Source organism: Euprymna scolopes, chromosome 12, assembly GCF_053919585.1.
Source record: "Euprymna scolopes isolate OS-2025 chromosome 12, ASM5391958v1, whole genome shotgun sequence".
Classification (NCBI taxonomy): domain Eukaryota; kingdom Metazoa; phylum Mollusca; class Cephalopoda; order Sepiida; family Sepiolidae; genus Euprymna; species Euprymna scolopes.
Window position 1 is genome coordinate 31,436,947 of NC_136493.1, and position 26,262 is coordinate 31,463,208.

A 26,262-nucleotide genomic window follows, 5' to 3' on the forward strand; every position below is an offset into this window, starting at 1 on the left:
TACTTTTTTTGTCTCCTGTTTACTGGAGAGGTGCTATACGCTCCTCGTGTCAGTCTGAGTCTTTGGTTATGGATGGTTTTTAATGTTTTTAAGTAGGATTTCCTGGCTGTTCCATAGATAAAACAGCCATAGTCTAGTTTTGATAGGATTAATGTTCTGTAGAGTTTTATTACAACTTTCCGGTCTGCTCTTCAGTTAGCATTTGCAATCACTCTCATTAGTTGAACTGATTTATTGCATTTGACTCTCAGATATTTTGTGTGACGTTTGTAGGTTAGTTTTTTTTTTTTTTTTTTTTTTTTTGTCAAAGACAATGCCCAAGAATTTATGTTCTCCAACTACTGGTATTTCTGTGTTATTGAGTTTAAGAGATGGATCCAAATGTAGTTTTGATCTGTAACAGATTAGAAAATCGTCAACATATAGAAATGGGTCTAAAGTTTTGTTATACTGTTTATTTTGATGTTGAATAGTGTGGCTGATAGTACACTTCCCTGGGGGATGTCAATTTCCTCCTCATAGAGCTCAGAAAGAGTTTTTCCATATATAATTCTGGTAGTTTGTCCTTTGAGGCCACAGTTGTATAGATCACGCATTATGCCATATTTCCATGTGATGTCAAATGTTTTCTCGAGATCAAAGTTAGATTTTCTTTTCTAATGAAGGTATTTTTTGATAAGTGTTTCAAAGTGGACTAGATGGTCTATGGTGCTATTTCCTTTTATGTAGTCTGATTGAAAATCTGTCAGTAAATTGTTAGTTTCACATATTCATGTTAATCTTTTGTTGACCATTCTCTCTAAAGTCTTACAGAGACAACTGGTTAAGGAAATAGGTCTGTAGTTGGAGGGATTAGACAAGTTTTTCCCAGTTTGGGGTGTTGGAATGATATTGGCTTGTTTCCTGGAGCTTGGTTAGGGTTAGAGCTTGGTATGTTACCACTGGACCAGATGTTGTTGAAAATGTTCAGTAGAAGTTTTTTTGAAGGACTTAGCAGTTGTTTAAGGAATTCATAGTGTATATTGTCAGGTCCTACTGCAATATTTTGAGATTGGCTGAGGGAGGCCGACAATTCAATCAAAGTAAAAAGTAAATTGTATGTTTCTGTGTTGTTGGAGTGAAAGTCGAAGTTTACTTTTTCATCTTTTCTTTTAATGCTCAGGAATTTTTGGTTGTGGTTTGTTGTAAAGGAGTTTTGAGCGAAATTTTGGGCAAATGTATTAGCTATTTCTTTAGAATCGGTTATTTTTCCAGGATAGATGCTTGAAAAGAGCGTTTTTTTTTTTTTTTTTTTTTTTTTTCAGAAATCTTTCTAATCATAGTTTTTGTTTCAGTGTTAGAGTTAATCTTGGATATAAATTCTCTCGATGAGGAACATTTTGATTGTTTGATGATTTGCCGCGCTTTAACACTGCATATTTTGAAGGAATTTAAGTTTTTTGATGTTGAGTGTATATTGAATTTGCATAGGCCATTTATTTATTGATTTTTTTGCTTTGTTCATTGAACCAGGGATAGTTGCGTTTAGTGTTTTGGGAGTATTTTGGTATGCATTTCTCTGCTATGGAAGTAATTGTTTTGGTGAAGTGAGAGATTTGATCTTCTTTATTGATGTTTAGGTTTGAAACTAGTTCTATGCAACAGATCGTTTAAAATTTTCCCAATTTGCTTTGTTTAGGTTCCAGTTGGGAATTTTATTTTCATGGTTAGAGCTTAGACTTACAAGTGGTCACTTCCGCAAGTATCGTCGTGTGCTGATAGCAGAAATCCAAAAATATGGTTGGATCACATAAGGTTGGATTTAATGCAGAATATTTTCCTGAGTGTGGGCACATGTATGTTGGGGGTTGGTTGTTATATAGGAAAAGATCATTTTTGTTTAGAAATCTTTCCATGTTTCTGCCTTTTTGATTTGTTTCATTACAGCCCCAGATTGAGCTTTGCCAGTTAAAGTCTCCAAGTATTATAAATGGTGTGGGGAGTTGTTTAATCATATTTTGTAATTCATTTTCTTTTATTTTCTCACTGGGAGGAATGTATATACAACAAATGTTTATTTGTTTATTTAAGGTAATTTTTGCAGCTGACGCCTGTAGGTTTGTTTTTAAGTTCTATGTAGCTATGAGGTATATCGTTCCGGACTAGGATAGATGTGCCTCCTGAAGCACGAAGATCAGAGTTTTTGATGTAGTTATATTTTTGATATTTTTTAATGTTTATTTTTTGGTCATCTTTGAGAAAAGTTTATTGTAGGCAGATAATGGCCGGATTCAATTTTGTTAATTAGTTCTTTGAGATTTACTTTTGTTCCCCTACAGTTCTATTGTTAAATCTTATGTGTGGTTGTATTTGTTGCATTTCTATTTGAGTCATTGGACCGTTTCATGTGTGTTTGTGTATTTATAAGCTTTTTATGGGAGCGGAGGAGGGGTTAGAGTATCCATGAGGTTATTAAATTTTCCTCTACAGTAGGTGTGGTTTGATTATGCAACACATAACGTTTTTTTTTTTATTTAACTCCTCAAACATATATTGAATCTTTAAAATGTTCTTACCAGAGCATTATTTTATACAGACTATAATATACTTATGCATTAAGCCCTAAACATTTTGATTAAACTTACTTTTTTATACGATAATAATTTTTTTGTACAATATCAAGTGTCCGGTTAGATTATGCAAAAGATAAAAAATTGATTATTTTGCTGTTTCAAATGCTTTTATTTAACAAATACAAAATCTATATATCAATATGACAGCGTGTGTGTTATTTTCTGTGTCACACTTACATCCGGATCGTTTAATCGTTATGTACTTCCATTTCTTGTAATAAATAATTTTACCAAGGATTCTTCATAAGTTTTGGTTTCGATTATAGCTGAAGGAACTCAAGTTTATATATATATATATATATATATATATATATATATATATATATATATATATATATATATATATATGTTATTTTCATAAGATTTTATTTTGGTTTCGATTCAAGCTAATGCACCCAAGTCATATGGATATATTTTATTTATTTTTGAAATCGCAATTTTATAATATACTAGCGGGGGTACCCGGCGTTGCCCGAGTGTTTGTTTCCGGGACGGGTGGGGGGGAGTTTTAAAAAATGTTATGGTAGGTAAGTAGGAAGGATCAAACCCGGAGTCATGAGTAAAAGTAGGAAAATAAAGTGTGAAAAAAAACAAAAAAAAAAAATCTGCAACGTTAACAGTTCGGCCACCAAGAAAAGTCCATTCCAGTTGTTTAGGAAAAAAAAAAAAAAAAACGACTACGGTAGGTCGGCGCGAACGTGAAAATATAATGTGAATTGTCCAGCACGCTGACCACTACGCCACAGAGCACTGCAGCTTAGTTTAGTGATTTTAAATAACTTCACATGAAAGAACTACGAAGCCAAACCGGTGTTCTCTTCTCAACTGTTCCTTGTGAACGATCCCCAAACGGTGTTAAATGGTGGCAGGGGGAGGAGGAATTTATTAGAGAGAAAATATTTTACCACTTCCATTGATCTTAACCGATTTTGGCCGTGACTTCTCAGCAGAAAAAGTATAGAAATCTAAGATTATCGAGGAATTTGAGAAATAATAAGCCTATAACACACCTCAGATATTGTTCTGCTGTTTGTGCATATTATATTTGCATGAAATATCTTGATTTTTAATCCTATTAATGTCAAAATCAGACGGGGAAAAAATGAGTTCATTTTATTTATATAGAGATAAAAATCGATAGAACAGTAACTCTATAATAATATATACGAAATCTGCAAGAATTAAAATATTATATTAAAGCGTACTTTACGACCGGACTACGCAGGGCCTCCCTGCTAGTTTAGATACAATAATATCAGAGCGTCTCCATTTACGCTGAACATCTACAGAATGCCTACATCAATGTATTACATATGAATGAGTCCGCTGTGGAATTTCCACAGGTCCCGTTAGTCAGAATGAACAGAACACACAGTAAAATACAAAGAAAATAGTTGCAATGTTATTTACTTCATCTTACAAGTCAACATAGCCTCCTTCATTTTTGAGGATTTTAAGAAGACGCTTGTCGATCGCAGAAGTGAGTTTTTGGACTTTACACGGTTTAATTGATCTGCAGGCTTCCATTACTGCATTCCAGAGAGTATCCAAGGTGTTAAATTGCATTTCATCAGCATAAATTCTCCACTTAATGATGGCCCACAAATTTTCGATTGAGTTTAAGTCGGGACTGTTGGGATGCCAAACCATCAATCTGCCTTCTGTGAAACCGTGATCCCTTAACCAACTCTGTGCGTAATGAGACTTGTGCATTATCCTACTGGAATACCAAGGATTTTCTCTCCATAAAAGTTTGATTTTTCAGCCAGGGAATGAAGAAGTTCGTAAGAAGCTGGCAGTAACCCTTGTACTCAATTTTTAACCCTTGTGGCACCCTAAATGGTCCAATAATCTCATTGCCTTTGATTCCTGTCCAGAACATTATACCTTCACCACCTTGCTGCCAGCAGATCCATGACACAATTGGGCGACCATTCAACACCCAACCAGATGACCATCCATTTGGTCCATCCAGTGCTGTTTGGCATTTATCAGTGAAGACAATGTTCTTGAAATCCATCTTTAGATATTGTTCAGCCCACTGAATATGCTTTTCCATGTGATTCTTGCTCAATGGAGGCTTTTTGTCAGGCTCTTCACTTTTCCAAAACGCCTTAATGTCTCACACCTTGAAGTTTTTGACATTTGGGGTGCTCCAGCTTGCAGAAAAATTTTCTTGTTAGTAGAATGGTTCTGACCATCTCCTTAGCAATCCGATACTTATTCCTCTCATTAGGGTTTTTTTTTAAATGAGCTCTTTCAGGTATTATCCTACTGGTCTTTCCGTTGCTCACATACGCTTTGATAGTTCGATGATTTCTACAAAGTCTTTTGGATATTTCAATGGTAGTCATTCCTTTACAAATCATTGCAGTTATTTGAAATCGATCAGAATCAGTTAAAACTGGCTTTTTCACCATTTTGTCACTCGTGCTTAATCCAGTTAAATGGCTAAAATCATCACTTTTTAGAAAAATTCCATAAACAAGACAATCAAACTGAATATTTTTAAGTGTATCTCTGTATAGGGAAGAAAATATCACAATTAAACTATATACTTCAAAATTTTATCAGAGAATGTCAAAACTTAAATTTTGGTAGCAAAAAATTGATTTGCATAATCAGGCCACACCCATTGTATTTTTCCATCTCTTTAGAGGTAGAGAGTGTTAGTTAGCGCAGGTGCATTTGAATCAGGAAGCCATCTTTAGACAGTCTGATCTGGGAAAGAGAAAGAGAGAGGAAGGGTTGGAGAAAGAGAGGGCAAGAAAGAAATATGGAGATAGGGGTAGCGAGAGAGAGAGAGAGAGAGAGAGAGAGAGAGAGAGAGAGAGAGAGAGAGAGAGAAAGAGATTTTGTGTGCTCGTGTATGTGTAAGAGAGAGAAAGGGAGGTAGGGAGGATGTAATACTATGTCAAATCGCTACCAATGGAAATTTCTATTTAATTATATTCTGTATGACGTCTTCCTTTAAAATTAATTAAATAAAATATATCTCTTTGGAATAAACTTCCAGTCGTCTGTAAATCATTTATTTTTAAGATAAGAGGTTCTTATTTTACTCCAAATAATAGTCACATTGTTTTAGCCATTATAATAGATTTTACAGGATATAATAGATTTTACAGGATATAAGAGATTTTACAGGATATAAGAGGCTTGTTAAAAAACAAAACAAAACAAAAAACACTTATTTTTGTGCCTTCCTTTAATATAAAAAAAAAAAAAAATACAAAAAAAACATTGTATTCTCCTAAAACAACAAAATATTATTGACGTTATCGACGTGTGGATAGTTCTATGCATCAGGACAGAAAACTTTAATGTGTGCTTTTCATGGTGCACATTAAACGTCAACCCATCTTCTCTATATAAATAAAATGAACTCATTTTTTCCCGTCTGATTTTGACCTTAATAGGATCAAAAATCAAGATATTTCATGCAAATATAATATGCACAAATGGCAGAACAATATCTGAGGTGTGTTATAGGCTTATTATTTCTCAAATTCCTCGATAATCTTAGATTTCTATACTTTTTCTGCTGAGAAGTCACGGCCAAAATCGGTTAAGATCAATGGAAGTGGTAAAATATTTTCTCTCTAATAAATTCCTCCTCCCCCTGCCACCACTTAACACCATTTGGGGATCGTTCACAAGGAACAGTTGAGAAGAGAACACCGGTTTGGCTTCGTAGTTCTTTCATGTGAAGTTATTTAAAATCACTAAACTAAGCTGCAGTGCTCTGTGGCGTAGTGGTTAGCGTGCTGGACAATTCACATTATATTTTCACGTTCGCGCCGACCTACCGTAGTCGTTTTTTTTTTGTTTTTTTTTCCTAAACAACTGAAATGGACTTTTCTTGGTGGCCAAACTGTTAACGTTGCAGATGTTTTTTTTTTAATTTTTTTTCACACTTTATTTTCCTACTTTTACTCATGACTCCGGGTTTGATCCTTCCTACTTACCTACCATAACATTTTTTAAAACTCTCCCCCCCCCGTCCCAGAAACACACACTCGGGCTACGCCGGGTACCCCCGCTAGTTAAAAATATTTTATACAGAATTAAAAGATTCTGAAACATCTTGCTTGGCCTTTCTTTCTCATCAAATCTTTTTTTTTTTTTTGGTTCATATATTAGATCCGTTGCTCCTTCTGCTTCTCGTAAAATCAGTTCTCTCTATCGCTCAAAACACTTTCTCATATCAAAGGCTATTCTCTACATCTACAAATCTGCTATCAGACCATGTAATAGGTTGGTGCAAAAATAATGTCGTTTTTTGACATGAAGTTGAATGTCAAAAAACGACATTATTTTTGCACCAACATAAAACGAAGTACTTTTTTTTTTTTTTTACAGGGTAGTCACCAAAAAGCCACTCAGGGATAAGGGTTATTGCGTGTACAGTAATCAATGGGATCGTATCATAGTAATCGTTAGTATTGGAGATTTGATAAAGTGTTTTACTTAAGGGGCCGGTTCATCAGGAATTTGTTTATGTTGGATATGAAGACATCCAGGTTGTAGTAAGGTGGGAAACAGGCAAATGGAACAGAGTTCCACAGGCGTGCATTGTTGTCATATCTGGGCTGGCGAATTTCCCTCCCATTTGAAGGTTCTTGACAAGATGCTGAAATATGTAATTCGATTGGTCTTCACTTTCTCTTTCTCTCTGCAACCTTTCTAGTACAAACGTAATGTTGCTGGTCGCAATGTTTCCTATAAATATTATTATGACATGTGTTCTTCAGAATTGTCTGATCTATTCCCTGCTCGTTTGACTCGTTGGTCTAGTGGTTTTCATCTATTCGCGGTTTTGATACCACATTGTAATACAGCTTCTTATTCCAGAAACTTCTTTTCAAGAACCGCAAGCTTGTAGAACTGTTTTCATACTAACTGTTTTATATAACCTTGATCTTTTTGAGTCTAAGGTCAACAGGCATTTTCGGTCTTTTTGATAATCATTTTTCATTTTTATTAGCTCCTTACATCAAATGGTTTCACCCTTTGTTTGGAGACATTTCCATTAAAAAAAAGACTAAAAACAAATAAACTAGTTTGGCTTCACGTAAATTTGATCAAATTATAATAGGATTATTATAGAATTATAATATACACTGCTGATCAAAAATTTAAGACCACTTAAAAATCTTTAAAAAAAAAACAACTTTTTTTAAGGATAGATTTTAAACTCTTCCGACTTAAGATTACTAATACTACAATCTAAAATGTTATGGAAACAAAAAGCTAGATTCCAAAGATTTATTTTTAAAATTTACATTTTTATTAAATTAGGCTTTTTACACATGATCAGAATTATAAGACCAGAGACAAAAATTCTATTAAATTGTACAAAAAATGTATGAAAACTGTATGAAAACATTCAATAATCAAACTTAATAATGAGTTCTACCTCCACAGCTTTTGATGACTTCAAAAGTTCTTTTGGGATATGCTAGAAATAAGGGTTTCCATTAAGGTGCGGCAGATCCTGCTTCAGTTTCTGAAGATGGCTTCACGAAGTTCATTTTTTGTTGAATAGTGTTTGCCATTTCGGTAAACCTCTCTTGTCATCCATCCCCAAACATTTTCAATTGGGTTAAAGTCTGGTGAGCATGCAGGATGTCCCAAGAGATGGACTCCATTTTCTTGTAGAAAGCTCAAGGTCCGTCTTGCAGTGTGGATTGCAGCATTATCCTGTTGGAATAACCATCCATCCCCACACAAACGATGACTCTCCATCATCAAAGATGCTTTTTGTAGCATGCTAACATAACCAGCTGCTGTCTGACAACCCTGCACCACCTGGAGCTCCATCGTCCCTCTTTAAGAAAAGGCACCCCATACCATTACGGACCCTCCACCACTATGACGTGTGGAAAAAATTTCAAAGGGCATGTTTTTGTCATGCCAATATCCCTGGAAGCCATCAGGACCATCTAAATTGAATTTTTTCTCATCAGAAAACAGGACTTTCTTCCACTTCTGAACATCCCAGATTTGGTATTTACAACCAAATCTTAAGCAGTCCACTTGTGACGTGGAAGCAATCGAGGAATTTGTTTACGCGTTTTATTTACCATACCTTTTTGTTATAAATGTCGTTTGATGGTTATTGGACTGCAATCAGCATCTGTAACCGCCTTAATTTGACTAGAAGAAAGCCCTCTGTCATTCATAACAACCCGTCTGATTCTCCTACTCAATGCAGGAGAAATTTTGGGGGGGGGGGGCTACCAAAGGATTTTGCTTTTCCATAATTCTCAGTGTTTTTTAGAAAGTTGCAAATAACAGATTTACTGCGATTTACCTTAGCTGCTATCGCTTGCTGTGACAAACCTTGCATATGGAATCCTAGAATTTAAGAGTGCTCAACTTCGGTTAGTTTTCTTGTTTTAGGCATGGTAACACCTTTACACTGATTGCTAATCTCTAGCTGAACTAAAAACATCAGAATTACCATAAATCTAACAATTTATACCCTTGATCTTATAATTTTGATCATGTGTAAAAAGCCTAACTGAATAAAAATGCAAATTTTTAAATAAAATTTTTGGAATGTACCTTTTTGTTTCCATAACTTTTTAGATTGTAGTATTAGTAACCTTAAGTCGGAAGAGTTTACAATCTATCCTTAAAAATAAGGTTTCTTTTAAAAGATTTTTAAGTGGTCTTAAATTTTTGATCAGCAGTGCAGTTATCTCCCTTTGGGGCAAGATGGTTTATGGACCAGTCATAAGCCTTGGTACAAATCTTTGACGCTCGTTTTTGTTATAAAAAAAAATCCTCAAATCTCTTGATAACACGAGATTTATAAATTCCCTTTAACATGAAAGGGACTGTGGACACTGTTTTTTATTTGTTTTTTTAATAAAGGAGACGAATCTGACCCTCAAAAAAACTTTTCAAGGGACATAATTCTGGTCTGTGAACAAAATTAAACATAAAACAAATTATGTCACGTTTCTTTTGTTTCTTTGTTTTAGTGTGATTGCAAGAATAAAGAAGGTACATCTGTCAATACTAACCAGCAAAGCATTACCAAGCGTTTGTCAAACAAAGAAAGAGTCTCTAAGGTATGTATACAAAGTGCAGTGATGTGTGGAAGTGAAACATGGCTAGTGAGGGTTAAGGACATGTGTTGCATGAAGAGAAATAATATGAGAATAATACGCTGGGTGTGTGATGTAAGTCTTTTAAAGACAGGATTAGATTTGTTGATCTCAGAGGAAGATTAAATTTGAACAGTAAAGGGAAATGTGTACAGAACAGGAGACTTTGTTGGTAGAGTCATGTTAGAAGAATATATGAAAGTAGAGATAAAAGAGTAGAGAAGGACAAAGAAAACATGAGGGGAAATGATAAGGATTGATTTGAGAGAAAGAGGGATGAATGAAGACCTGGTCAGCGATAGATTAGTTTGCAAATCAATTTCATCGCACCAGTTGATAATAATTTAGTAATCCAGATCAAGGGAAAAGAAAGTTTATGCAAAATGAGTGCAGATACCATAATACTTAGTTTGCTGCACCTTATTATAACATAGGTCCATACAAAATTTCAGCTAGACTGGCCCAGTAGTTTCTGAGAAACAGTGAAACGGGGTGGGGAGAGACAGACAGACTGTGAGACTGATTCCTGTCGATTTTTGAGGTCCGCCATAACAACTGTTGCTCGGAAATCCACACAGATGATTTCGTTATAGTGGCGAAGACTTAGCGCAGAATCAACCACATGTTTTGGTACAACTACTAATATCAGCCGGTGCAATGGCTGCCACAGGAAAGAGCAGACAGTAGGCCTCAGGTTTTTACATCCACTGGGAGAGATGCACCCTCAGTCTTCATTAAGGCAACGGAAGAAAAACTCTGGCATGCATATACACATACACATATATACATTCATATAAATACACACATATGCATGTACATACATATAATATATAGACATATGTATATTAGTGATGGGACCCCCCTCCCCGATTCCAATACAGGTACCAATTCGGATTCTTTTAAATCTTTTCAATATTCAATTTGAGATTTGTTGGTTGAAGGGCCTTTTTAGCAGCTAGTAAAAATTACTAGTTTTCTGGGCAAAGAACATAAAAAAGGACAAACAAACAAGCATAATAAATATCAGTCATTGGTGACTTCTGGCCTGGTTGGGGTTATAAATTATGATGAAAGAGAGTGGATATACAAGCAATTAAATGGTATATTCCTTATCTCCACCTCCACAAAGATTTTTCACACTGCCTCACTAAAAGAATCGCTCAAACTAGCAGAAGCCATTGGTGATAGTGATTAACCCTATTTTAAAAAAAAAAAGAAGGAAAGCCTAGCCCCAACTCCTACCACTATAAATGCCTATAAAAAATATTTCTTTAATATTTTTAGGGGAAAGGGGGGGATTAGCCCCATTTAAAGCTAGAGGAATGAGAGCTTAACCTGCACTTCTGTTAAGGTCCTAACTTCTGTTGTCAAAGATCCATTTTTACCTCATTCACTTTTGCCATTTTTACCGGTGCCATTTTTTATCACAATTCCTAAATTCTACAATAATTATTTGCTTCCTTTTCCAGTGTGTTCACACATAATTGCCTAAAAAGTAGAATCTCATTGAGGAGATGATTTTAAATGTAGATAAATTTCTTAACGTTCATCCTTCACAAGTATTTAATCTAAGGTTTTGATAAACTCATTATGAGATTTTTATCTGTGTTTTTCACTTGTGCCCCCCCCCCCCCCCGCAATAAAGCATAGGATTATTTCAAAGATGACCACTTCAGACAACAGGAGACCAGGTCGGCGCCAGAAAAATAAAACCTGTCAGGAGTGGCTTAACCCTTTTAAGTTAATTGTGATGTCTGAGGGACTATCTTATTGACTTGTATCCTCTAGATCAGGGGTTCTCAACCGGGGTCCATGGAATATTTCTGGGGGTCCACAGGCAAAACATAACAAAATGGGGGTCCGCAACGATATTTTGGTGGCCCATGAAGAAAACCAACCCAGAATAGTTTTTATTATTAAAAATTTAATCCCTACTGTAATTTTGTATAGTTTTTTTTTCAATCATTCAAGTTATTTTGACTGTAATATTTCTATTTTCCAGGTTTACCTCCATTAAATTAGTTTTCATTTAAAAATAAAGCTTAATTATATAATATTTCTTTGATTATTAAAACCTCAAAATTTATATTAGTTAAAAATAGAAGATTGTCTCATGACCAATAGTTATGAAGGGGTCCACCAAGATAAAAAGAAGGGAAAAGGGACTCGTGAGTAAAAAAAGGTTGAGAACCATTGCCCTAGATGCTAAAATAAGCTTGAGCATCTTAAAGCGGTTCCTAAAACATTACCTTAAAGTACTTCTTTCAGACTCCTCGGCCTAACGTTCACAGAGAACATGAGCTGGAACAGATACATTGAGAGCATTGCCAAGGCTGCTACAAGGAAGGTGGGCTCTCTCTACCATGCTAGAAAGCTACTTATGCTTGAAAATATCCTGTATCTCTACAAGGGCACCATTCGCCCATGTATGGAGTATTGTTGTCACATTTGGGTTGGTACATTTGCTGCTTGTCTTTCGCTCCTGGACAGGGTTCAAAAGAGTCGCCAACCTGATAGGTCCGAAACTGTCATCTAAGCTTCAACCTCTGTCTCATCGACGTAATGTTGCATCTCTCTGCCTATTCTACAAGTATTTTAATGGTGAATTCTGACGAACTACAAGCCCTTGTACAGCCTCGTTGTAGCCCCGACAAACCCGATAAGCAGCTAAATCCCACCCCTACAGTGAAAATGAACAAACAGTACAGTTTTAGGCCTTAACATATGTAAATTTGAGTTCTGCACCATGCAAAAAAAAGAAATGACTAAGTCTATCACCCCTCCCCCATTTAGCCCCAAAAGTCCTCAAGGCCTTAGCATATTCAAATTTGAGTTCAGCACCATGCAAAACAGACATACACAAAAAATTTTGGACAAATATGGTAAAATAGTCCCAAAAATGGAGTGTTTTTATTAGCCCTAAAAGAGCCCTTGGGGCACACCCAAGAGTTATCGCGAAGTATAGACACACAAAATTATAAAGAAATCAGTTAGTTACAACTTTTCAGAAAGTTTTATAAAAATCCAAGGCATCAATTTTTTTTTAATAAGCACAAAAGTGTCAATTTTAGTCATTTTAACCCGAAAGGCACTCCTAGGGGGGCAACCGGAGTTTTCTCGGAAAATCTGTTCTGTTACTTTTTTACTCATATCATGTTGAATGTTTGTGAAAAATTTCCAAAAATTGCATGGAGTAGTTATTGAGAAAAGTGAGGGCAGACGAACGGATGAACAGACGAACAGAACGGACGAGGGTGAATTTACAGGTCCACCCTCCTTTTATCGGGGGGGGGGACCAATAACTAATCTGCTGATAAATAAATATATTTATATTTGTTCTTATTTACTTACCTCCCCATTTACTTTACATGAGGGCAGAGTTAGACACAAGTTCAGTTTTTCATATGGGGAAAATCCAGCCATAAAAGGGACACTCTGTATAGGAATAAAAAGTGTCTAGAAGGATTTTTTTCTTCACTGACCGAGGACAGAAAAGGTGAAGTGTAGCATCAGAACAGATACTATACTGTGTTCTTTATAATTTCCAGGGGGAAAAAAATAAAAGAATCGTTTTGGAATGGGAAATGAGACTCAAATTTTCCCGATTCCGATACCCCCAAAAGTTTCGATTTTTCCGATTCCGAATAATCGTCCCAACAATAATACCTATACACATGCATAGCTAGGTGTGTCAGAAATTTCGTGAAAAATAGTGAATAATTCCATCCCGTCTTTCCAAGCTTATAACTCCTTGAAAAATGTAATTCAAGCCCTATTTTCTTTTTCAATTAAAAGGAGCAAGGACCAAGGTTTCATTAAAAAAAAAAAAAAAAAAAAAAATAACGTGTTTTTTTTGTTTTTTTTTTTAAAAAGGTTTTAAACTTCGGACTTTACAGGTAAATTTCTAAAAAACACTACTTTTTTGTTTTAAATTTGAATATATTATTTATTGACCTTTTCTCTTCAATTTGTGATATATAACACTTTGGTGAGTAAATTAATTATTTACTTTTTAATAGACATTTCAAAATGGGAGGTGTGAATTATTCGGCCCCTGTCTTTCCAAGCTTATAACTACTCGAAAAATGTAATTCAAGCCCTAATTTTTTTTTCAATTAAAGGAGCAAGGACCAAGGTTTCATTAAAAAAACAAAAAACAAAAGAAAAAACAAACAACGTGGTTAAAAAAAAAAAGGTTTTAAACTTCGAACTTTACAGGTAAATTTCTAAAAAACACTACTTTTCTTTTTGTTTTAAATTTGAATATATTATTTATTGACCTTTTCTCTTCAATTTGTGATACATAAAACTTTGGTGAGTAAATTAATTATTTACTTTTTAATAGACACTTGAAAATGGGGGGGGGGTGAATAAAAAAAAACGTTTGTCTAAAATATTATATTCGGTTTATTGGAAAGAGCATAAAATTTCACATTGACCCTGAAAATATCGTAAAAATAGAATCAATAGAAAAATTTTGATAGACTTTTAAAGTTTAAAAATTGAAAAATTTTGAGTTCGTAAAGTTCATTACTGTTAAAAAAAAAAAATATTTCTATTACTTTTAAAACAACTTTAATAGTTTATTTGGGAAGTATATTCCATAAAGAAAATAAACAACCCACTTTTAAAAGAGAAATTACGAGTTTTTTTTTATATTTTCTTCGCAGTTTCGTGTTAGGGGTGTAAAAAATTCCTACAAAAATTCTTATACACAGCGAGTGATTACTTGAAAAGTAGGTCGAATGCTAGTGGTTCGAATTATGATGGATGTTAAAGTAGGTCTTTCATTGTTTACTTATATTTTCAGACATCTACTGCCCTAGAAATCGCTCGCATGAATGGCTAATCAGCACATAATTACATATATATATATATATATATATATATATATATATATATATATATATATATATATATATATATATATATATATATATATAGAGAGAGAGAGAGAGAGAGATAGAGAGAGAGAGGTGACATGACAGATGTCTAAAATTAGCCAGTTTTTAAATAAAGCAAAAATTGAATGTGAAAAGGAAATTATAACTTGAAAAGTAAAAAGAAAACAAAAGAAAGAAAATTTAAAAAAAAAAAGAAAGGAAATGAAAATGAGAGAAAAGGAAAACAAAAAGGACTCCCCCATCACCAAAAAACAACAACAAACAAAAAAATTAACAAGTTATGTAAAAACAAACAAACAAACAAGCAAAAAAGACGACGTACAGATGGCAAGGATGAGAATAATCTATCTATCTATATATCTATAAAAGTGAACGTGTCTGTGTGTGTACATTTCCCTACGCAATAACTCTTAATTTTAAGTCTACAGACTCGAAATTTGATATACAGAGTACTGAGATTTGGGAAAATCTTTGTAATCCGTTTTCGGCCAAAGATTTGGCGGTTAAGGGGTCAAAGTTCAACGATTTGACCTTTGAGAACTCTACCAAACTCCTCCGACAATTTTGGGTCTAAACACTTGAAATTTTAGATATAGGTTCTTTGGACATGAATCTAACTTAATAACTTCATTTGAGCCCCAAACAATAAATGTTAAGGGGTCAAAGTTAAAAAAAAAAAAAAATTGACCGCTTCGGTCTCTGCCAAATTACTCAAACAATTTCTGGTCTAAACATTTGAAATTTTACATAAAGAGTATTCATAGATAGGGCAAGCTTTTTAATCGGTTTGGGTCGAAAATTTTTAGTTACCAATATATAAATGTATGTATGTATGTTTGCATGTCTGCTATAAACTTTTGACAGAGGCGACGAATTTTACCAAGATCAGTATCGTTTTAAAGTCTGACCTTTCAGACGACAAATATCGAAAAATTGGCTGAAAACATTAATTTCTTCACCTTCAACTGGGAACTTTTCTATTTTCGCTTTTTTCGCCGCTATTTTTGAAAGTCATCGTCTCCTTTCGATTGTCTAGCCTTAATCTTAAAAAATGTCACTTCCGGTTTGGCGGTGGTCGTAACATAACAGCATAGGCGTCAGGTTTTTTTCTCCGTTCTTTTCCTCCTTCGTGGTATGTGTTCGAGCCTGCCTTCCTACTACAACTTTTTTTTTTATTAATGCTCAACAGACACATCCAAACACCCTGGCAATGCTGGGCTGAAATGCATGTATATCTATATAAGTGAACGTGTCTGTGTGTGTGTACATTTCCCTATGCAATAACTCTCTCAATTTATAGTCTACAGACTCGGAATTTGATATACAGGTTACTGAGATTTGGGAAAATCTTTGGGATCGGTTTTCGGTCAGAAATCTGGCTGTTAAGGGGTCAAAGTTCAACGATTTGACCTTTGAGAACTCTACCAAACTCCTCCGACAATTTTGGATCTAAACACATGAAATTTTAGATATAGGTTCCTTGGATACGGATCTTACTTAATAACTTGAAAAAAATTTGACCTCTGCGGTCTCTATCTGCCAAATTACTCAAACAATTTCTGGTCTAAACATTTGAAATTTTACATAAAGGGTATTCATAGATAGAGCAAGCTTTTTAATTAATTTGGGTCGAAAATTTGAGCTATCAATATATAAACGTATGCATGTATGTTTAAAACACTCGACAGAGGCGACAGATTTTCACAAGATCAATATCGTTTGAAGTTCGACCCTTCAGACGAAAAATATGGAAAAATTGGCTAAAAACATTAATTTCTTCACCCGCAACTGGGCATTTTTCTACAGAGAGGGGTCGCTATTTTCGCCGATATTTTCGAAAGTCATCCCCCTTTTCGATTGTTTAGCCTTAATTAAAACCTACGTCACTCCCAGTTTGACGGTGGTCGTAACAGCAAAGACGTCAGTTTTTTTTCTCCGTTCTTTTCCTCCTTCACGGTACGGTTTCGAGGCTGCCTTCCTACTACTGCCACTTTTTTCTTCTTTTTTTTTTTTGCTCAGCATACACCTTCAAACAACCGGGCAACGCCGGGCTGAAATGCTAGTTGGGTTTTAAAAACTAATAAAAGTAAAACATCAACAAAACAGAATATAATAGTATCAGGTATGTGTCTGGACCGGTACAATAAAATGTTATGAAACAATCTATCTATATATCTATAAAAGTGAAAATGTCTGCCTGCGTACATTTTCCTTCCAAATAAATGTCAATTTTCAGTCTACAGATTACAGATTTAACATAAGGAGTATTGCGATTTGGGAAAATATTTTTAATTGGTTTTTGGACAGAAATTTGGCTGTCAAAGTGTCAAACTAAAAAAAATAAAAATTAACCTCTGTGGTCTATCATATTACTCAGCCAATTTTTGGTGCAACCATTTTAAATTTTACATAAAGGGTATTCAGAGATAGGGCAAGCTTTTTAATCGGTTTGGGTCGAAAATTTGAGCTGCCAAGGGGTCAAAGTTCAAAAGATTTAACCTTTGCTGTGTCTAGCAAATTACTCAGCCAATTTTGGGTCTAAACATTTGAAATTTATATATAACCGGTATTCAGACATGTGGCAAGCATTTTAATCAGTTTTAGGGGGGAAATTTGGTTGCCAAAAGGTTAAAGTTGAAAGTGTTGACCTTTGCAGATTCTATCAAATTCCTCTGCCAATTTTGGGTTTAAAGAATTGAAATTTTAGATGTAGGTAACTTGGACATGGGTAAAACTTTTTATTTTAATTTGAGACCAAAATGATAAATGTTAAGGGGTCAAAATTGGTGTCAAAGTTAAAAAGAAATTTACCTCTGCGATCTCTATGAAATTACTCATACAAATTTTGGTCTAAACATTTGAAATCTTACCTAAAGTGTATTAACATGTAGGGCAAGTTATGAACAGTACATAGGGCCTGAGCAAAGCCAGGCTGAACTGCTAGTTTTTTATAAAGAGCAAATATCTGTTTGTACATTTAGCTAAAATGTGGAAAATATACAAAAAGCCTCAACAAAGTTGATATGCTGTGGAACCTCAGAAAAATAATATCTAAAATTTATTAAAAAAAAAAAAAAAGATTTATTTTTTTTTGGGGGGGGGGGGCGAGATGTCAAGGGAGGAAAACTAAAAAAGGGGAAGAGATAGGGATAGAAGTTATGTAACACCTTTTCTCTGGGCAATGCCAGGTAGCCCTGCAAGGATTAAATAAATATAGTTATATTAGTTGTTATATTTATAAATGCGAGTGCTCAGTATTAGCAACAGAGCTTATGTAGGTCCAACTTTTGATATACAAACTCAACAATACATGGTAGCTAATAGTGTTGGGACGATTAATTAGAAAAAAAAAAAAAATTAATCTCTATTTTCCAACGTTGAAAACGATTCTTAATTATTTGTTTTTTTGTTTAAAACAATTTTTTTAATGATGATACAAATTGATTATTTTGCATAGCTCACAAACTTTCAACCATTTGATTATTGGAGTGTCTGTTGCTGTGCCACTGAATTCGGAGATTAGCCGAATGTCGAGTTGCCATCTATATATATAAAAGCGAAAATGTGTGTTGTGTGTGTGCACTTTTTGTGTGTGTCCGGCAAAGGCTTTTTTGGGGGGCGCGCTCGGTCAGGTCACTCCTTCTTAAAACTTTTTATATACTGTCTAATCATAATATCTATTAGTTACGAATGGGGTTGCGTCTATCTTTAATTCGCCCAACATTTACGTGCTATTTTCGAGATTTTGTTTCAATTTTCAGTATAAAAAAGCAAAACTGTGCAAACGAATTTGTGGTCTTGGCCTTAGACACTCAGAAAGCAAATAAGATTTGATCAATGCTGAGGAAAAACCCGTCATATCAGGCAATTGCTATTTGTAAACAAATACGCAGAAACTGGCTTGCAGCGCCAAACTTAAGTCGCATGATGTTTGACCTTGTTAAGTTCTCACACCTGTCAATTTCACTTGATAAACGTTAAATTAAGACAGTTTTCACTTCCTCTCCCCTCGTGGCCGAGCTCGTTAGATGTCAGGGTTTTTTCCCCTTTCTTTTCCACCTTTGAGTCAAGGCTTTGAGTTCAAGCCTACCTTGCTACCCAAACTTTTTTTTTTTCTTTTACACCTCCAAACACCCGGCCAACGTTTTTGTTTTAAACAGGTTTGTTTTGATCTACCCCACCCCCAACACACTCCTTTAAACACCCGGGCAATGCCGGGCAATGCTGGGCACTCCCGTTAGTCTATAATATAAATCTCACCTGTCTGTTTAAATGTGTGTATGTATGTTTGAATATCTGCCTAAAACTTTCAACAGATGCGACGGATTTGCACGAAATCAGTATCGTTTTGAAGTTCGACCCTTCGGACAACAAATATAAAAAAATTGGCTAAAACTATTAATTCCTTCACCCTCAACCGGGCACTTTTCTACAGGGAGGGGTCGCTTTTTTCGTCAATATTTTTGAAAGTCATCCCCTCTTTTCGATTGACTAGCCTTGATTTAAAACTTCATCACATTTTTTTTTGTGTTCTTTTCCTCCTTTGCGATACAGGTTTGAGCCTGCTAGCCTACTACCACTTTTTTTATTATTATTATTTTTTTTTTTGCTCAACACACACCTCCAAACACCTAGGCAACGCCGGGCACCCAGGCTAGTAGTTCTAATAAGGCCAAAATAGTTGGTCACAAATTAATAATAGCTACCTCCACTTCTCACCACAGCACTACTCGAGTACAAAGGTAAGAAAAGAAACCAAACCGCTCAACTGCTAAAATCACTCAATACATACACCTGACTCAGTTGGTAAATTTGTACACAGAACTCGTGACAAAGATTATGAATTGTACTGTCTGAGCGTGCTTGCACTTCTAGCCTTCACTTCCGGTCAGTTCCGAATCCTCACGTAAGCCATTCTGTGTTTCTTTTGTTCATCTTCTATAATAATATAAAAGCGAAAATGTGTGTGTGTGTGTGTGTGTGTGTGTGTGTGTGTGTGTGTGTGTGTGTGTGTGTGTGTGTGCATTTTTCTGTATGTCCGGCATAGGCTTTTGGAGTTGGGGGGGGGGCGCTCCAGGCAGTTACTCAATCTTAGAATATTTTATATGGTACCTAGATTATAATATTTTTTATTTGAGCAACTTTTACATGCTATTTTCGCAGTATTTCTTAGTCTCCGCATGTTTATTTGGGCTTTTCCATATATAAGCGAAACTGAACACATAGCAAAATGAGCCTCCCTGCCATTTGTGCTCGGGACGTCCAGAAAGCAACAGGGTTTGATCAATGCGGCTCAAACTCGTCATATCAGACAATTGCTATTCATTTCGACACTCCCCTATTTATGGGGAGGTTTTCCTCAACATCTTGGGAGAAATGCAGGCACTGGCTTGCAGCCAAGGTTAAGTTTCCCTATATGGCGTGATGTTTGATCTCGTTAAATTCATGCTCCTGTCACTTAAGTTTTTAATCATTAAATTAAAATTCTTTTTATTCCTCTCCCTTCGTGGCTGAGCGGGTAAGATACCAGTCTTTTTTTCCCTTTCATTTTCACCTTCATGTCAAGGCTTCAGGTTTGAGCCTACCTTCCAACCGAAACTTTTTTTTTCTTTTACACCTCCAAAACACCTGGGCAACGCCGGGCACCACCACTAGTCTAATATATAAAAGGCAACATGGGCATGCGTTTGTGTATGTCCGCGAAAGGCTTTTTGCATTGGGGTTCTCGTGTCAGTTAGATTCCGAGAGAAGTTTTCTTATACTTCCTAGATTGCAATATCTCAGATTTGCAAATGGACATTGTCTCTATCTTTTTTTTTGATCGAGCTTTAAAAAAATTCCCTTGTTTTGAGAATTTGTTTGTCTTTTTTGTATAAATAAAGCAAAACTATTCAAATGCAACCATCAATTCCCAGCCTTCGTCTAGGTAGTATCTGTTCTTCACTTGATCCTTGGTCAATATAGGGGAAACCCTTCATACTGAGACAATTACTATTTATTTGGATATCGCCAGAGTGCCCTCTTTTAAAAACGACCTTTGGTAGTGGTTTAAAAGCAACGCTATTTCTGGAAGTCATCTTTTTGATTGACTATGTTTAATTTGAACGCTTATACTTCCAGTCACGTCATAGCGTAGCGGTAAGACGTCACATTTTTTTTTACTTTCTTTTCTGCCTTCGCGTCACAGGTTCGAGCCTGCGTGCCTACGACCACATTTTTTCTTTTTTTTTTTACACCTACAAACTCCCGGCTAATGCCAGGCACCCAGTCTAGTTCTATATATATATATATATATATATAAAAATAAATTGTTGTTCAGTTCTGCTACAATTTATGAACGCGAGTTCTCAGTATTAGTGATAGGGCTTATGTAGGCCCAACTTTAGATATACAAACTCAACAGTAGATGGTGGCTAATAGTGTTGGGACGGTTAATCGAAAAAAAAAAATTAATGTATTTTCTAATGCCGAAAACGATTCTTAATTTTTTTTTTTATTGGTTTTTGTTTAAAATTTAATTTATTAATGATCATACTAATAATGAAATGATAACTATTTATTGAGTTATTGATTCTCAGTAAAACGAAAATATGTTTCTCAGCCACATTTGTATTTTTACATTTATGAAAAAATATATGCACATATTACATGTTTTTTTTTATGGTAATTAAAAAATTAAAGCAAAATAAACAAATCTGTAAATAAATATTTAGAAAATTTAAAAAGAATCAGAAACAGGAATTTATCGGGTTGCCAACTAAGTTCTTGCCGTTTATTTCAATTTGATTGGATGAATTTTTCGAGTCAAAATCAAATGATTTTTACCAAAAAATATTGAGAATCTTGTTGAACGTTGGGAAAAAGTTGTGAACCCGAATGGAGAATACATCATTGATTAAATAGTTGCTAGTTAAAAAAAAAAAAAAAAAAAAATCCAAAAAACGGCAAGAACAGAGTTGCCAGCCAAAAAGAACTGAATTCGTAATCTAATATATAAAAGTTCATCTGTCTGTCTCCATATTTTCAAACTATCTCCTTCAAAACTAAAAGTCACAGAGCAGAGCGCTAGGGGCCGCAAATGATTGTATTTTTTATGGACCGTTCTTTTATGGGTCTTTAACCGGTTAAAATTGTTTTTAAGGGGTCAAAAATGAAAAAACATTTTGTACATTCATCTTAGTTTATTTTTAATTTTTAATCAGTTTATATGCGTGTCAATTTGGCAAAGTGATAACGTCAGCAGCTTTGGATTTGCTTTCGGTTTCGATGGCACCCAAATACTCTTTTTTTTTTTTAAACTTTTGAAACCACAACTTTATGATAATATATACGAAATCTGGACAAGTTAAAATATCATATTTAAGTGTATTTGACGTCCAAGCAAAGCCGAGCCCCCCCCCCAAACTAGTTAGATTTTTATTGGTAAGAATATTGGAATCATCCCATGACCGAGTTAGTAAATTCTAGTCGTACATTTCCCAATAATTCATGATAAATTCATTAATTTAGGGGCTTACCTTGCACATACATATTTAATCTCACACACTCACACCAGTTCTGATGAAATTTTTTTTTTTTTTACTTAATATAATTCCAAATTTGACGGAGAGCAAATCTTTTCTTTTTTAAGTCTTTTGTATCTTATTTATTTTAAAGGGTAACGTTTATATATAGAAAAGAAATGTACCCATAACCGTGTTGCATAGAATATATATTTCATAATGATCGGTTTATTAGTTTAGGAGTGGATTCTATACATAGAATATGATGCCTGTCCATTGATTTCAATGAATACCACGAAACATCACTGATGATGCGTGAAATTTTCGTGGCAAGAGTTGTACAATCTCCAACAACACCTCTCCAGAATCGGCACTGTTAAATACTAGTGGCAAGTAGAAGTTTTTAGGACTTCTGGAAACAATGCCGAGATAAGCGGAGAGCACATACAGTGTCTACTATTCCCAAATGATCAATCATCTAATAATGGCCAGGCTCATGGTTGTTTAACTTTGGTGATCGGACGAGAACAAGTGTGGCAACATGATTATGCTGTATAGAGAAATATGATGATGATTGCGACGTCTTGTCAGACGAGTGCCACTCCCCCAGTCACTGAGCATTCATATGCCTGATAATAATTTTTCAGTCCTGCCAGCAACTTGCTTACCCTCAAACAGACATGACATCAATGCCTGTCATTGGTTTGAATAAAACCAATAGCAATGGGACTTTTATCGTTGTGCACTTTCACATGATTAATAAGACCTGCCCTTAGGTATGTATATATTTAGGTAAGTATATATGTTTATATATAGAAATATACAAGCGTATATAAATACCTAAATTTATATAATTAGATACATACATAACTAGATTGATATAATTAAAGATAACCCTGTTGACCGTGAAGAACCAACATTGTTTCAGAGTTTTACTATTAAAGATGCTCATCTGTCATAGGTGTGCAGGTGCATTTATGAATGAACATAAAGGCACATTTATGAATGAACGTGCAGACGCATTTATGAATGAACATGCAGACGCATTTAGTCATTTAGTGGCTGGTAGTAAAATTTTTTGTTATATTTTTTGAAAGCAGACTTTTCTTTCAACTTTCTAATTGGACTAATGTTTACCATTATTTGTTTGATTTTGTAATTATGTTTGCTTGTGTATAGCCTAGCATCTACATCACTTGACCAAGTGTCACCAAACTTAGTCAAGATATTGATTTAACTTTGAGATATCTAGCTCAAAGATCAAAGTCAAATAAAAAGTGAAAGTCACACTATTGGCGATAACTGCAGTTCTGTTCATTATAAAGATTCACTAGTTGGTCTATATTGTAGCCAATGAATTCCCACAACTCACATGATCTGGATTTTTAATTTGGACTTTAAATAATTCAAAATTTTAACTCCTAATTTATTTCTAATTTGATGTATAAATCTGATCCTCTTTGAGAACGGTAACCACCATTATGCACAATTTCAACCTGATCAGATATATATTTTTTTTTAGTTACCAACGTTTTCTTTGACATGACTTTGAGTATACTTCATATTATATAGAGAAGTGTGAACGAGATAAAACTTTGGCCCATCCTTACGTTGTCAGATGGAGGTATGCAGTCTCATGACTAACTTATCTTTTTGTTACTGGTGTTATTACACCTTAAAAAAAAAAAAACTTTTTTTTTTTTAATGTTTATTGTGATTTTAACAAGCTTTTATCCAAGTCGAGATAATCAGCAAATGCAGATGGGGCCTTTAGCTAGTGAATGCGAACTTTTTACCTAGACAAAAATAATGCCATCGATTCATTTTAGTCACATATTATTGATCTAAAATGATAAGGGTGGAATTATTCCTTATCTGATGTACACGATCAAACGTAACTAGCTCAATATATATCTGCGTGTATGTATCTATGTATCTATGCGTGTATGTGAGTATCTACGTGTGTGTATGCACGTCATCAAGTAAACTGCTTACAGATAAGTAAAAAGAGCATTAGGATTTACACTGCAAAAGAAAACAAATAAATAAAAGCTTAACCTTTTAATTAGTCGGCTGCAATAGGGAAATCTTTTGCACAGACAAATACAATCTATATATTGATACTAGAAAAAAAAAAAAAAAAAAAAAATACCCGCTGGGTCATCCGCCGAGTTCGAATTAGATGATTTGGAATCAAGAAAAGCGAATTTGCAAAGCCAGTTGAGTATAAAAAGTAAAAAGATAAAATCCAAAATTATTTGTCTATCCGCCCGCCATATCTCCCTATCAGTATACGCCATAATCACGTTGACACACCGGTTCCCGCTGGATTACCAAAGTTAAGCAACGTTGAATCTGGTCAGTACTAAATGCGTGACCATTTGGGACTTCCAAGCGCTGTATGTACTCTCCGCTTATCTCGGCATTGTTTCCAGTCGTCCTGGTCTTCTCCTTGCCACTGGACCCAAACAGTGCCGATTCAGGAGAGGTGTGGTTAGAGATTGCGCGACCCTTGCCTCACAGTTACATGTGCAGCTACCTCTACAGGGGATATCCTTTGTCTTTTGAGACTGAACGGAGGCATTTATCGATCGATCTCCCTATCTCTTTCAAGCGCAATGACATGGTTAAATAGTATTACTACTATGTGATATTCCCTGTTGTTTATTATGAGCCAATTTACTTATTCCTTCCTTTCTTTATATCATTTTTTACTGTTAACAGAGAGAGAGAGAGAGAGAGAGCGCATGTAAAAGCGAAACATACAAAAGAGAGAAAAAAGAGAGAGAAATGATAGGGAGAAAGAAAGACCAAATACAGACAGAAACGATATATGTATGTGTGTGTGTGTGTTTACACGTATCTGAAAATTTGGAATCAAATTCAGTAAATTTTTGAAAAAATTACGACAAATTTGTTATTTAACAAGGAATACAAAAATGCAAAGTTATTTCCTTAATCCATGTATTTTCAATAAATGGCTCAAATCATCAGAGGAAATGTTATTTAGCAAAATAATGTTTATAGGTAATCATCAATTTTGATATTTAGCACATAGATTGAAAAACTAAAAGGCTTTTTCGCGCAAACTTTTTAGTTTTTCAATCTATGTGCTAAATATCAAAATTGATGATTACCTATAAACATTATTTTGCTAAATAACATTTCCTCTGATGATTTGAGCCATTTATTGAAAATACATGGATTAAGGAAATGACTTTGCATTTTTGTATTCCTTGTTAAATAACAAATTTGTCGTAATTTTTTTTTAATTTACTGAATTTAATTTCAAATTTTAACGTACAATATTGTTCTATCTCGTATATTGAGCTTCTTTATTTGATTGAGACAGTCTTATAAATATTGATATTAATATTTATACAGACTTTAATTTTAAAGTATTATACAAGTTATAATCTGTCTGAAAGTATTTCAAAATTACAGTTTGTATATATATATATATATATATATATATATATATATATATATATATATATATATATATATACAAACTGTAATTTTGAAATATATATATATATATATATCTTCTATAATACAAAGCTGAACGTCTGTGTGTGTCTGGTCACGAATAGGCTCCTATATGGTTGACTATTATAGAAAACTGATCACATATAATGATGGTCCACAAAGTATGGAAATAAAATATTTAAAAATAAAAAAAAGCAACGTTTACAAGTGTTTTTGATATAGATATACATAATAATACTTTGATAAGTATGCTTTAACTTAAATAAGGATGGTATAATAAAATTGTGGGGTCTGTGTTTGCGCCTGGCCTCCATAGAATGGAAATAGGCACAAATTTTAATAAAGACTTTTCATATCTATCTGCGTAATATACTTGGATAATTATGTTTCAGTTTGAAGAAAGATGGTATAATAAAATTATGGGGTGTTAGTTCGCGCCTGACCTCCATAGAATGGAAATATGTCACAAAGTTTAACAGGGTTTTTTTAATATAGATCCACAGAATATTGTGATAAGTGTTTAAGTGTGAACAGGTATGGTATAATAAATTATGGGGGTTATCTATTTTATTTTTATCATATTTTTCTTTGGTTTTGATACCCCCAAATTCGAAGCTATCTCTTTACAACCCTTCCT

At 34.4% G+C, this 26,262-nt stretch overlaps 1 protein-coding gene and 1 long non-coding RNA gene across 3 annotated transcripts in view; one reads left to right on the forward strand and one right to left on the reverse strand.

The window, feature by feature from the left end:
- LOC145291238 (ecdysone receptor-like) overlaps positions 1-26,262 on the reverse strand; it is a 315,312-nt gene that overhangs the window by 107,650 nt on the left and 181,400 nt on the right. The gene's annotated exons all lie outside the window — the stretch shown is intronic.
- Positions 1-26,262, forward strand: part of LOC145291241 (uncharacterized) — a 65,885-nt gene that overhangs the window by 9,104 nt on the left and 30,519 nt on the right. Inside the window, exon 2 of the long non-coding RNA XR_013869356.1 lies at positions 9,605-9,694. This is a non-coding gene — a long non-coding RNA (uncharacterized LOC145291241). The remainder of the gene's footprint in view (positions 1-9,604; positions 9,695-26,262) is intronic.